This window comes from Sus scrofa, chromosome 10 (assembly GCF_000003025.6).
Source record: "Sus scrofa isolate TJ Tabasco breed Duroc chromosome 10, Sscrofa11.1, whole genome shotgun sequence".
NCBI classification, from domain to species: Eukaryota; Metazoa; Chordata; class Mammalia; order Artiodactyla; family Suidae; genus Sus; species Sus scrofa.
In genome coordinates this window covers 34,118,851-34,129,592 of record NC_010452.4, presented here as the reverse complement: position 1 = coordinate 34,129,592, position 10,742 = coordinate 34,118,851, and the positions used below count along the sequence as shown (strand labels likewise).

General features: G+C 42.3%; 1 pseudogene; it reads left to right on the top strand.

Moving 5' to 3' along the window:
* On the top strand, window positions 8,038–9,287 carry LOC100514001 (annotated as a pseudogene).

The following is a 10,742-nucleotide window of genomic DNA, read 5'->3' as shown; positions in this document are numbered from 1 at the left end:
TTATTGAAGTAATAAAATTAGAAAAATAGATCAGCTTAGCGGTGGCCAGGAGTTGAGGAAGGAGCGGGCTTAGGAGGGAAGTAGGTGTGGCTGAAGAACAGCATCATGGGGGATTCCACTGATGGGGGAATGTTCTGCATCTGGACTGTGTCTATGCCCATGCCCTACAGTCTGGGGTGAAAAAGGGTATGTGAGATCTATTTCTTATAGCAGCAGGGGAGTCTACAATTATCTCAAAATAAAAAGTTTAAGTCACACACATTCATACACATACACACAATATGCATAGTTTGCCAAGAAGCCACGCCTCTATTCCTGATAATTCAGATGCTCATTAAGCTTGTGACTCTAAGCAGAGACTCAGGACTTTGCACCCAAGCTGCATTGTCCAAGCTCCCTGGCTTTCTAACACTACTTTGAAACAATTTCACTGGAAATATAGCGAGCCTTGATTAGCTGTAGAGCTCATTAAATAATATTTATCAGATGATTTGGCTATTTGGGTGGTTGTTCTGATACGATTTCATGCTTTACTCTGAGCTCCTATACCAAATCAACATCTCAGCACTTTGTTCTCGCATTAGCTACCCTCCTAGCCCCAAACAGTAGCTGTCAATCATGGCTGAATATTAGAAGTGCCTGGGGAGTAATTCAGTCAGCTAGGTTTGGGACTCAAGGATTATTTCAAAGCTCACCAGGAGATCCACATGCTGCCAGAGTGCAGAACCACTGGTCCAAAACAAAGAGACAAATACCTACCATCATATTAAAAAGAAAATGACCAGTGAGCATAGATTTAAAAAAAAAAAAAAAAAAAACAGCCAGTGTTGCAAGGATGAGGAGCACCTCCATTCTCCTTCATTGCTAAAGAGAGAATAAAATAATTTCCAAACCTTTCTGAAGGGCAGGTTGACACCTCAATGGAAATATTCCAGCAAATGCAGTGGAGACACCAGCATCCTGGAGCAGGCCAGAGAGAGACCACGGAGACGGTGCTCACACACCAGCCTCCTTGGTCTCTGGGAAGGAGCTCAGTCACCCCTACAGGTGTGCTACATTAGAAGCCCCACCCTCTGGGCAGCAGCTTTTGAAGTAAGAGGAGGCCTCTTTCAGGATAGGCAGAGATGAGTTTTCTGGTCAGCTCCAGCTGTGCTGATTCCTAGGGTGGGGGAGGTGGATAGTTACCGTGAGTCCTTTACAAACTCTTTTCTTACTGCGGTCCTATGAGCCTCCTAGATGCCAAGTCCCAATGGCATTTGAGCTGGGGAACCCATCTCACAGGGGACAGTCTTAAAAGTTGCAGTGCCAAAAGGGGTCAATCCTTCCATTCCTCAGGGAGAAGCTGGGAGTTGTAAGTTCCCACCTAATTGTAGTTCACTGTGCCAGAGGCAGGGTTTACAGCAAGAGTACATATCAGCCTTTCCTATCCATATGGATGTAATATTTCCTCATTCACGATGTATAGGAGTTGCTCAGACAGTTTCTGGATTTCTTTTAGAGGAATAGTTCCTTGTAGAGCTGTAGATTTCAGGTCCGTGGGAGGAGGTGAGTCCTGGAGTCTCCAATGATGCCATCTAATATCAGAACTCTCATCGTTTCATTTCTTAAAATCAACATTGTGGCTCACTGAACTTAAAGATAGGTGGTACTGGGGTAGGAGGGATGGATGGCCTGGGGGTTTGGGATTGACATATGCACATTGAGGTACATGGAATGATTGGCCAATGGGGACCTGCTGTATAGCACAGAGAACTCAACCCAATATTCTGTGGAGATCTATGCAGAATCTGAGAGAGAATGGGTATGTGTATATGTACGGCTGGGTCACTTGTCATACAGCAGAAATTATCACAATCTTGTAAATTAACTATACTTCAATAAAACTTAAAAACAAACAAAAAAGATAGATGCTACTGGGCCAGCTCTGCTGGCACTGGGGCTCCCAGGGTCTCTCTTTTCTAATTCTTTCAACTGTATATGAATCTATAATTATCTTCAAATTTTCAATTAAAAAATGCATGAGTTCATTCATCAGAGTTCATTCATCAGAGTTGATCGCTCTATCAGAATCACATATACAAACTAACTCTATGATAAAATTTATGCTACAGCTCTTAAACAGTTCACTTCACCCAACTTATTTTTACAGGACACTTATACTCAGGCTGCACATTTCTATGATGCTTTATTTCTTCAGCTATTAATTTTTGGTGTTCCTTCCCCCATTATGACTAGCTGTTCTGTTGTTTATTATTAGTGGTACTTTTATCTCTTTGTTATTATTGTTTCATCATAAAAGAACTTCAAAATCTAAAATGAAATAGCTTTCCAAACGAAGGAAAAAGTGAATATAGCATACTAGAAAGAAACATGAAAACTCTTGCCCAGGGTACTTTGGTTATTCATTTCAACCATGCCAAGCACTATTCTAGGTACTGAAGATAACAGCAGTGAACTGAACAAAGTTCCTATCTTCGTGGAGGTCACAGGTTAGAAAGAAAAACTGATAGAATGTAATATAATATCATAATAAATACCATAAAGAAAAATGCCTCACGGTAATTTTTTTTTTTTTTTGGTCTTTTTAGGGCCACACCCACGGCATATGGAAGTTCGCATGCTGGGGGTGGAATCGGAGCTGTAGCCACTGGCATACGCCATAGCCGCAGCAATGCGGGATCCGAGCTCTGCCTGCAACCTATACCACAGCTCACAGCAATGCTGGATCCTTAACCCACTGAGCAAGGCCAGAGACGAAAGTCGCATCCTCATGGATACCAGTCAGGTTTATTAACCACTCTGCCATGACGGGGACTCCTCTGGGTAATTATTGATAGAGAATGATGAGGGCACTGATGTAGATAGGGTGGTGGGTCCTACACAGCTTATCTGAAAAAGATATTGGAGCAGAGCTTTGAATTACATAGTAGAGAATACATGGTATGCAGATAAAATCAATACTGGCTCTTCTTGCACAGATGCTTATTAATTCTTGATTCTCAGAGGAATTCACAGAGAAATAGGTCCTCAATCACACTTCTTTTATCTTGCAACCCAAAGGCTGAGACATTTGGCTAGAAGATGAAAAAGGGTCAAACACTTAACACCCCATTCTTTCATTCTCCTTTCCTTTGATATTTTTTAAAAGCTTGTCTAAGGCTAAAAGAAAAAAAAAAAGGCATCATTTTAATGAACACTGCAATTAGAAGATGCATCCCTGGGAAACTAACACCCTTTGAGCTGCTGTGATGTTGGCCTTTTCCTGATATGAGGTCAATTGAGTTGTGGTGTCTGTGTCTCCCAGGGAAATTCCTGTCTGTAAAATCATTTGACTCACTCTGGCTTCCTGGAATCCTCCTAAGGAGCTCAATCTGCAGATCAGAGCAGGCTACTCCTTTTCAATTAACTCCCTTTCAGACTCCATCACTGTCCTTGTCTTCATTTATGTCAAACGGTGCTCCCTGTGGAGACAGGCAGCTGGTTATTCTGAGCTAACTCAGATCATCCTTATTAAAATAACTGCCTCCGTGTGCAAATGCATCCATCACCTTCACCTTGATGGGCCCCCATCGGCCTAGGGCCCAATAGTAGGCCTCCTCCCAACCCACAACACTGCACTACCAGCATTTGGGACACGTTTGCAAGGGGCAAGCTACACGTGGAGATTTTGAGCCATTTGCTTCTTTGAAAGTTTAATTCAGTTCAGGAAAGGTGAGCCAAACAAATGTTATAGGTTCTGGGAAACAGGTATGGGATCCTAGAATGGCTCTGCCCAAAGGATTTCCTTAGAGACAATAGGGCACATTTGGGGTTGTTTCTGGTATCCAGGTGGATTAATGCCAGACTGACGTTTTCATGAGATAATAGCATAGCCAGTCATGCGGAGGGCATAGGTGGATCAGTGGACCCCATGGTACAGAGTCATGCACCTTTGGAAAAGGATGACCAGTCTTTGAAAAGTCATTGAAGGCCTTCTCCCCAAGTGGATAGTGAATTAAAATTAAGGACTCTGGGAGTTCCTGCTGTGACTTGGCGGTAACAAACCCAACTAGTATCCATGAGAATGCAGGTTCAATCCCTGGCCTTGCTCAGTGGGTTAAGAATCCAGAATTGCTGTGAGCTGTGGTGTAGGCCAAAGAGGTGGCTCAGATCCTGTGTTGCTGTGGCTGTGGTGTAGGCCAGCAGCTGTAGCTCTGATTCAACCCCTAGCGTGGGAACTTCCATATGCTGCGGGTGTGGCCCTGAAAAGAAAAAAAAAAAAAAATCAAGGACTCTGAGTAAGAAGCAAATAATAGAGAATGTCAAAAGAGGGGGAAAGTCCTGTGCTAGATGACTCCTATATGAATCTCAAGAACTTAGAAACTGACACTGTGAGAGACAGAGTCCTCTCAGGAAACCTCGGATGAGGAAGCTTATTGCTAGAGCTGTGAGTGTTGCTACCAGAACTGTGATCACCAGCAGAATGTAGGGGGCATTTAAGACTTAGGAAAAGTTGCAGACTCCCTGACAGAAGAGGCAAAACACCTGCAAGTTAAGACATGGTAAGTATGCCATGCTGATGGGCAACAACCTTGCCGCACTGGGAGGGCCACACTAGAGAATCCTACTTTTGGAACCTGGAAAGACTATGAAATTTAGTTACCAAGTCAGTAGAAATTCCAGCATTTGCTCATTTGCCAAATAAGTTCCTTTCTGATCAAATTGTGACAAAAGACTTTGTAGACAGAGATTCCAGGCTGTAGCAGGAGTGGTGTCTATTCTCTTCACTTTATCTAATTACCATCCATACTCTAACCTAAGTAATTGTTTTGTAGCCAAAACGTTATTTTTGTCATTTACATTCTGGTAATCGTTCAACATCTTCCCATTGTAATAAGCAGCAAGTTCAAAATATTTAACATGGCTTATGAAGCCTAAAACATTTCTCTTTTCAGCTTCTTCTCACATCACTGTCATTAATGGTCATTCTGTATATAAATAGCACATTTTCCATGAATGGGCCATGCTCTCTCACTTCAGATGTATTCCCTCTGCCTAGTTCCCCATCTCCTTCACTATGTCAACTCCAGTCCATCCTTCAGGTTGCAATTTAGATTTCCCTAAATCCTTTAAATTGCATTATGAACCTCTCCTACATGCTCACACAGAATCTGATACACACTCCATAACGGAGCTTTCGTACATAATGGTGCATTGTATTATTATTGTTAATTTATCTATCATCCCTCAGCAGCCTGTAGATTTCTTGTGGGATGTGACTGCATTTTGAGTACCTTTACACTCCCAGCACAAAATAAGATTTCTTAAATGACCACATAAATGAACAAAAAGAGATTTCTCACTAAGAGGCAGGAATCCTGCCTTCAAGTCAACACCTTACTATTTAACCTTGATTTGAAGCAAACCAGAAATTCTGTCAAAATAAAAACATCATCCTCTGTCTGCACAAAACCATCTGGCTGGACTGAGCAGTGCCCTTGTGGTCCTGTCAACACTACCATCAATAGCTCCATATGCAAAAGACAGCAAGGCACACTGCGATACTCTAAAATACATATAAGACAAGCATTCTTGAGCACTTTGGAGAAGAAGAAAGATGAATCGTCTCTATAAATGCAGAGATTCAAAAAAAAAAAAAACTCTCTGTTCTGTTATGAGAAAGAGGCAATTAACTGAAAGGACCAGTCTAGAAACAGGAATATTTCACCAGATTATCCCCCAGCTCAGTTCTCTAAAATTCAAGTGCTATTTAAAAAATTAGCCTAGCACAAATGGACCTAACTACAGAAAAGAAACAAACTCATGGACTTGGAAAACAGACTTGTGGTTTCCAAGGGGGAGGGGGAGGGAGTGGGATGGATTGGGTGTTTGGGATTAGATGCAAACTATTGTATTGCATTTGGAGTAGATAAACAATGAGATCCTGCTGTATAGCACAGGGAACTAGATCCAATCACTTGTGATGAAACATGATGGAGGATAATGTGAGAAAAAGAATATGTGTCTATATATACATGTATGACTGGGTCATTTTGCTGTACAGCAGAAATTGACAGAACATTGTAAATCAGCTATAATAAAAATAAAAAATAAAATAAGAATTAGCCTCAGTTATACAGGACTACAATCTTTGCTGACTGGAATTTACTTATTAATTTTTAGCACAGCTTCCAGTTCTCATTCTGACTATTAATGGTGCCCCTTTCCTTGAGAGAAAAATGTTCACATGTACAAACTTTAAGCATTTCCCAGCACCAACCTCCACTTCACCTGCATCAGGTTTAGGCAAGGGCAGGATCCTCTCTGTTCTAGCAGAGCTCTGCCCCTGTTTTAGCTGGCATGCAAATATAGAGTGTGATCCATCATGTTTTATTTAATAGAGTCACTGAGAGAAAGGAAAAAGGAAATTGTTGTGAATTAAATGTCCTTGTCTCTTCAGGCAAGAAGATAAAAGTTCTGATTGATTGCCAAGATGGCTGGAAATGGAAGTACTAATGAAAAACAACGATTTTGTTATGTTTCTATTCTCTGGAGTGTTGCAAATGGCAAAGAAAATTTTATTTCAGAAACAGATTAAGAGAGATTTTCTCCCTTTCCAGAATAAGCAAATTTGGTGAAATCAAGAAGCAGAACATGCAAAACCAAGGAGTAGGGCCAGAGACCTACATATATACCAGCCGTGGCCCAGCGAGTTTGCCTTGGTGGCCTCGGACAAGTCATTGACTGTCCTGGCCTCAAATTCCTTAATAGTTGAAGGTTTGGTTCTGTATGAGATCTCAAGTATTTCCACTGCTGGTAAGGCCATACAATTCTTTCTCCTTATAAATTAACCCAAGCAGTGGGCCTTAAGTAGATGCCATTCTCTCTAGGATGCTGACCTACTCTGCCCTCTAGAATCTTGCATAAAATTATCAGCAGAGATTCCACCAAATCCTACCACTTCTCTCCAACAGTGATATAAATAAATTATTCTTCCAGGAATTTTTATAGTCCCAAAAGAAAGCATAAGGTGTTAAAAGTTCACACATGAATTAAACTTGACAATTTACTAGCGTTAACTTAAGCACGGTTAAATACATGAAATATGCAATATGGTTCTGGTCTTAGCTTCTACTTCCTCCTCACTTGAAAAATGGGGGAAATTCTTTTTTTTTTTTCCCACAATCTGCAGTATATGAAAGTTCAGCTGCCAGCCTATGCCTCAGCTACAGCAACACCAGGTCCAAGCTGCATCTGTGACCTACATCATAACTTGCAGAAACACCAGCTCCTTAACCCATGGAGCAAGGCCAGGTTTGATCAAACCCACATCTTCAAGGACATTATGTCGGGTTCTTAACCCACCGAGCCAGAAGTCCAGAAATTCTCTGTTAAACATGGATAATGAAGATAACTCTTACAGATGGCCAAAAGGAAAAAAAAAAACTAATTAGAGAATTGCCAATCAAAACTAAAATGAGGTATCACCTCACACCAGTCAGAATGGCAGTTAACAAAAAGTCTACAAAAAACAGATGCTGGATAGGATGTGGAGAAAAGGGAGCCCTCCTACACTGTTGGTTGGAACGTAAATTGGTATAACCACTATGGAAAACAGTATGGAGGTTTCTCAAAAAATTAAAAATAGAACTCCCAGATGATTCAGCAATCCCACTCCTGGGCATGTATCTGGAGAAAACCATAATTCAAAAAGAACATGCACACCAATGTTCACTATAGCATTATTTACAATAGCCAAGACACGGCAGCAAACTAAATGTTCCATCGACAGAGGAACAGATAAAGAACATGTGCTACATATACACAACGGAACACTACTCAGCCATAAAAAAGAAGAAAATGATGCCATTTGCAGCAACATAGGTGGACCTAGAGATTCTCATACTAAGTGAAGTAAGCCAGACAAAGACAAATATCATGTGATACCACTCATGTGCGGAATCATAAAAAATATATACGAATGAATTTATTTCCAAAAGAGAGACAAGAGAGACTCACAGACATAGAAAATAAATTTATGGTTACCAAAGGGGGAAGGGGGTGGGGAGGGATAAATTAGGAGGTTGGGATTAACAGATACACACTATAATCTATAAAATAGAAAGTCCAAAGTGGCAAGATGTCCCCCACTGAGAAGGATGATGGTGTTGAGACCAAGCCAGACCAGGAATGGGAAAAGCTTCTGGAAAGTTCTCTTGAGGATTTCTATAAGGCCAAACCCTCCCCAGCATCCCCTCCTACCACCTCAGCCCCTGAAGAGATCTCCAGGAGACACTGCCAAAGATGCCCTCTTCACCTCCCAAGAGAAGTTTTTCCAGGAATTATTCATTCATGAGCTGGCTTCCTAAGCCACTGCTGAGTTAGAAGGCAATGAAAGAGTTGGCTGAGGAAGATCCCCACCTGGCAGAGCAGTTCCCAAAGCTCTCAGAGGCTGCTGCAGGAATGGACAGTGATGCGATGTCCCAACAAAACTTCACTTCTCGCCTAAAGGATACATTAAGTGGACTAGCCAAGGACGCCACTGATCTTGAGAACTCTAGCTTATCAGAAGAGAAGCTGACTATGGCCATGGAACAGCTAGGCATGGATGAAGGGGATGGATACGCCCCATCATGTATCCCCATGCAGAGTATCAGGCAGAACCTACCATCTAAGGATGCACTGTACCCATCACCGAACGAGGTCACAAGAGAAGTATCTGGATTGGTTGCAGACTCACTGAGAATCTCTACCTTCAGAGCAGTTTGAAAAATATCTGGAAGAACACAGTGTCATGGGCAAGATTTGTGAGCAGTTTGATGCACAGACCCCCACAGACAGGCCACTCAGAAGGCTCATTTTAAGTGGTGCTGGGTCATTGCAGCAGCCACAGGATGTGGGCCATCCTTCAAAAGAGCTGGCTAGGGAGATGCCTCCCGGCCTCAATTTCGACCTGGACGCCTTCAATCTATCAGGCTCACCAGGTGCCAGTGGTGTATGGTGTCTGATCCTATGAAATGCAACATGCTTTCCTTCCTGATTCCCAACCACAGGGAACATCTGGCATCAGCAGAATCAGCGGGAGCTGAGGCAGGAGTGTCATCTATAGGAGCAGATTACCCATTGTCATCTTCATCCCACCCCAGACTGTGCCATATGAGCCAAGGCTTTTTCTCTGTCTTTCTAGAGATAAGAATAAGGCCTGTCCTGCAGATAATTTCTATGAGCACTTTACACTGTGGTTTCCACTGCTAGCAAAGGCCCAGCTCCCACCAGATGAAGGAAGGAATCCCTTTCCTTTTTTTTTTTTTTTTTGGCTTTTTAGGGCTGCACACAGGACATATGGGAATTCCCAGGCTAGGGGTCAAATTGGAGCTTCAACTTCTGGCCTATGCCACAGCCACAGCCACAGCAACAAAGGATCAGAGCCACAGCTCATGGCAACAACAGATCCCTGACCCAGGGAGCAAATCCAAGGATCAAACCCACATCCTCATGGATACTAGTCAGATTTGTTTCCACTGTGCCACAATGGGAAATCCCAGGAGGGCATCCCTTGTAAGGCAAACACCTTCTTCTCACTCCCAAAAGAATGTCACATAGAGCCACACTGATGTTCACTTTTGTACTCAGGGTCTTCTTGCCTTGCCTCTACTCCCTCTCTTGGGTCTGGGGAGCAGAGTCCTGAGTCTCTGTATTTTTACAGTTCTCCTAGGCAGGTACTTTGGGAATGAGTGCAAAGAAATTTAGCCCAGGCTGGGGCTACAGGTCTGTGACCACATCCTGATTCCCCTGTCTCCAGGTACAGAGTCCCCAGCTCCCCATTCCAGGCTGAGAACCCAAGGAGCTGCCCTGGTTCTTTCTACAATGCCATGTGATCTGGGTGAAGCCAGCCCTTGAACCTCCTTTACCACCAGCCCCTGTCTCTCCTTTCATCTTTCCATTTTAAATACCTCTTTATGCCAACCCTCCTCAGAGCCCAAGCTGTGAGAAAGAAGGACCTCTCCCTATTTCCCCTCATCTAGTCCCCCTACCATTCCCAATGCTCCCCTCTCTCTCCCTGGCAAACGTGTGTGATGATAGCATCAGGTCTAGGAAATGACCTGATACACTGCAACTTTCTTGAGACATCTGATTCTTTTAAATCCTGTCCCTTGATTCAGGGAGGTAGCTTAGGGAAAAGGAGTGGGGTGCAAACGGGGTCCTTTTTCCTGACTAATAAATATTCTGTGTGAGGAAAATAAATAAATAAATAAAATAGATATCCAATAAAGACCTTCTGTATAGCACAGGGAACAATACCCAATATTTTGTAATAACCTATAAGGGAAGAGAATGTGAAGAAGATTTTATATTTATATATATATTTAAATAGATATACACATATAACTGAATCACTGTGCTGTACACCTGGAACTAACACTATATTGTAAATCAACTATATTTCAATTAAAAAGAAAATAACTTCTGCCATGATTTGGTCTCCAAGCTCTTGATTTTTTCCCCTTCCTGAATCATAACTTACTCTGATTCCGTGAATCCTTGGGTTCATAGTGTCCCTTTTCCCATGCTTGTAGTCAGAGATGCTGGCTCTTTGATACATCCAGGCTTCTAAAGTTGTCTCAGAGAATTCCCAGTACTTGGGTACAACTGGGCAAGATTAAGAGTTGAATGTTTTTATCTACTACACTTATCCCTCTTCCTCAAAAACTACTATTCAGACTTGGGCATTGCTGAAAACTAAATGTTTGATTTTCTCCAGA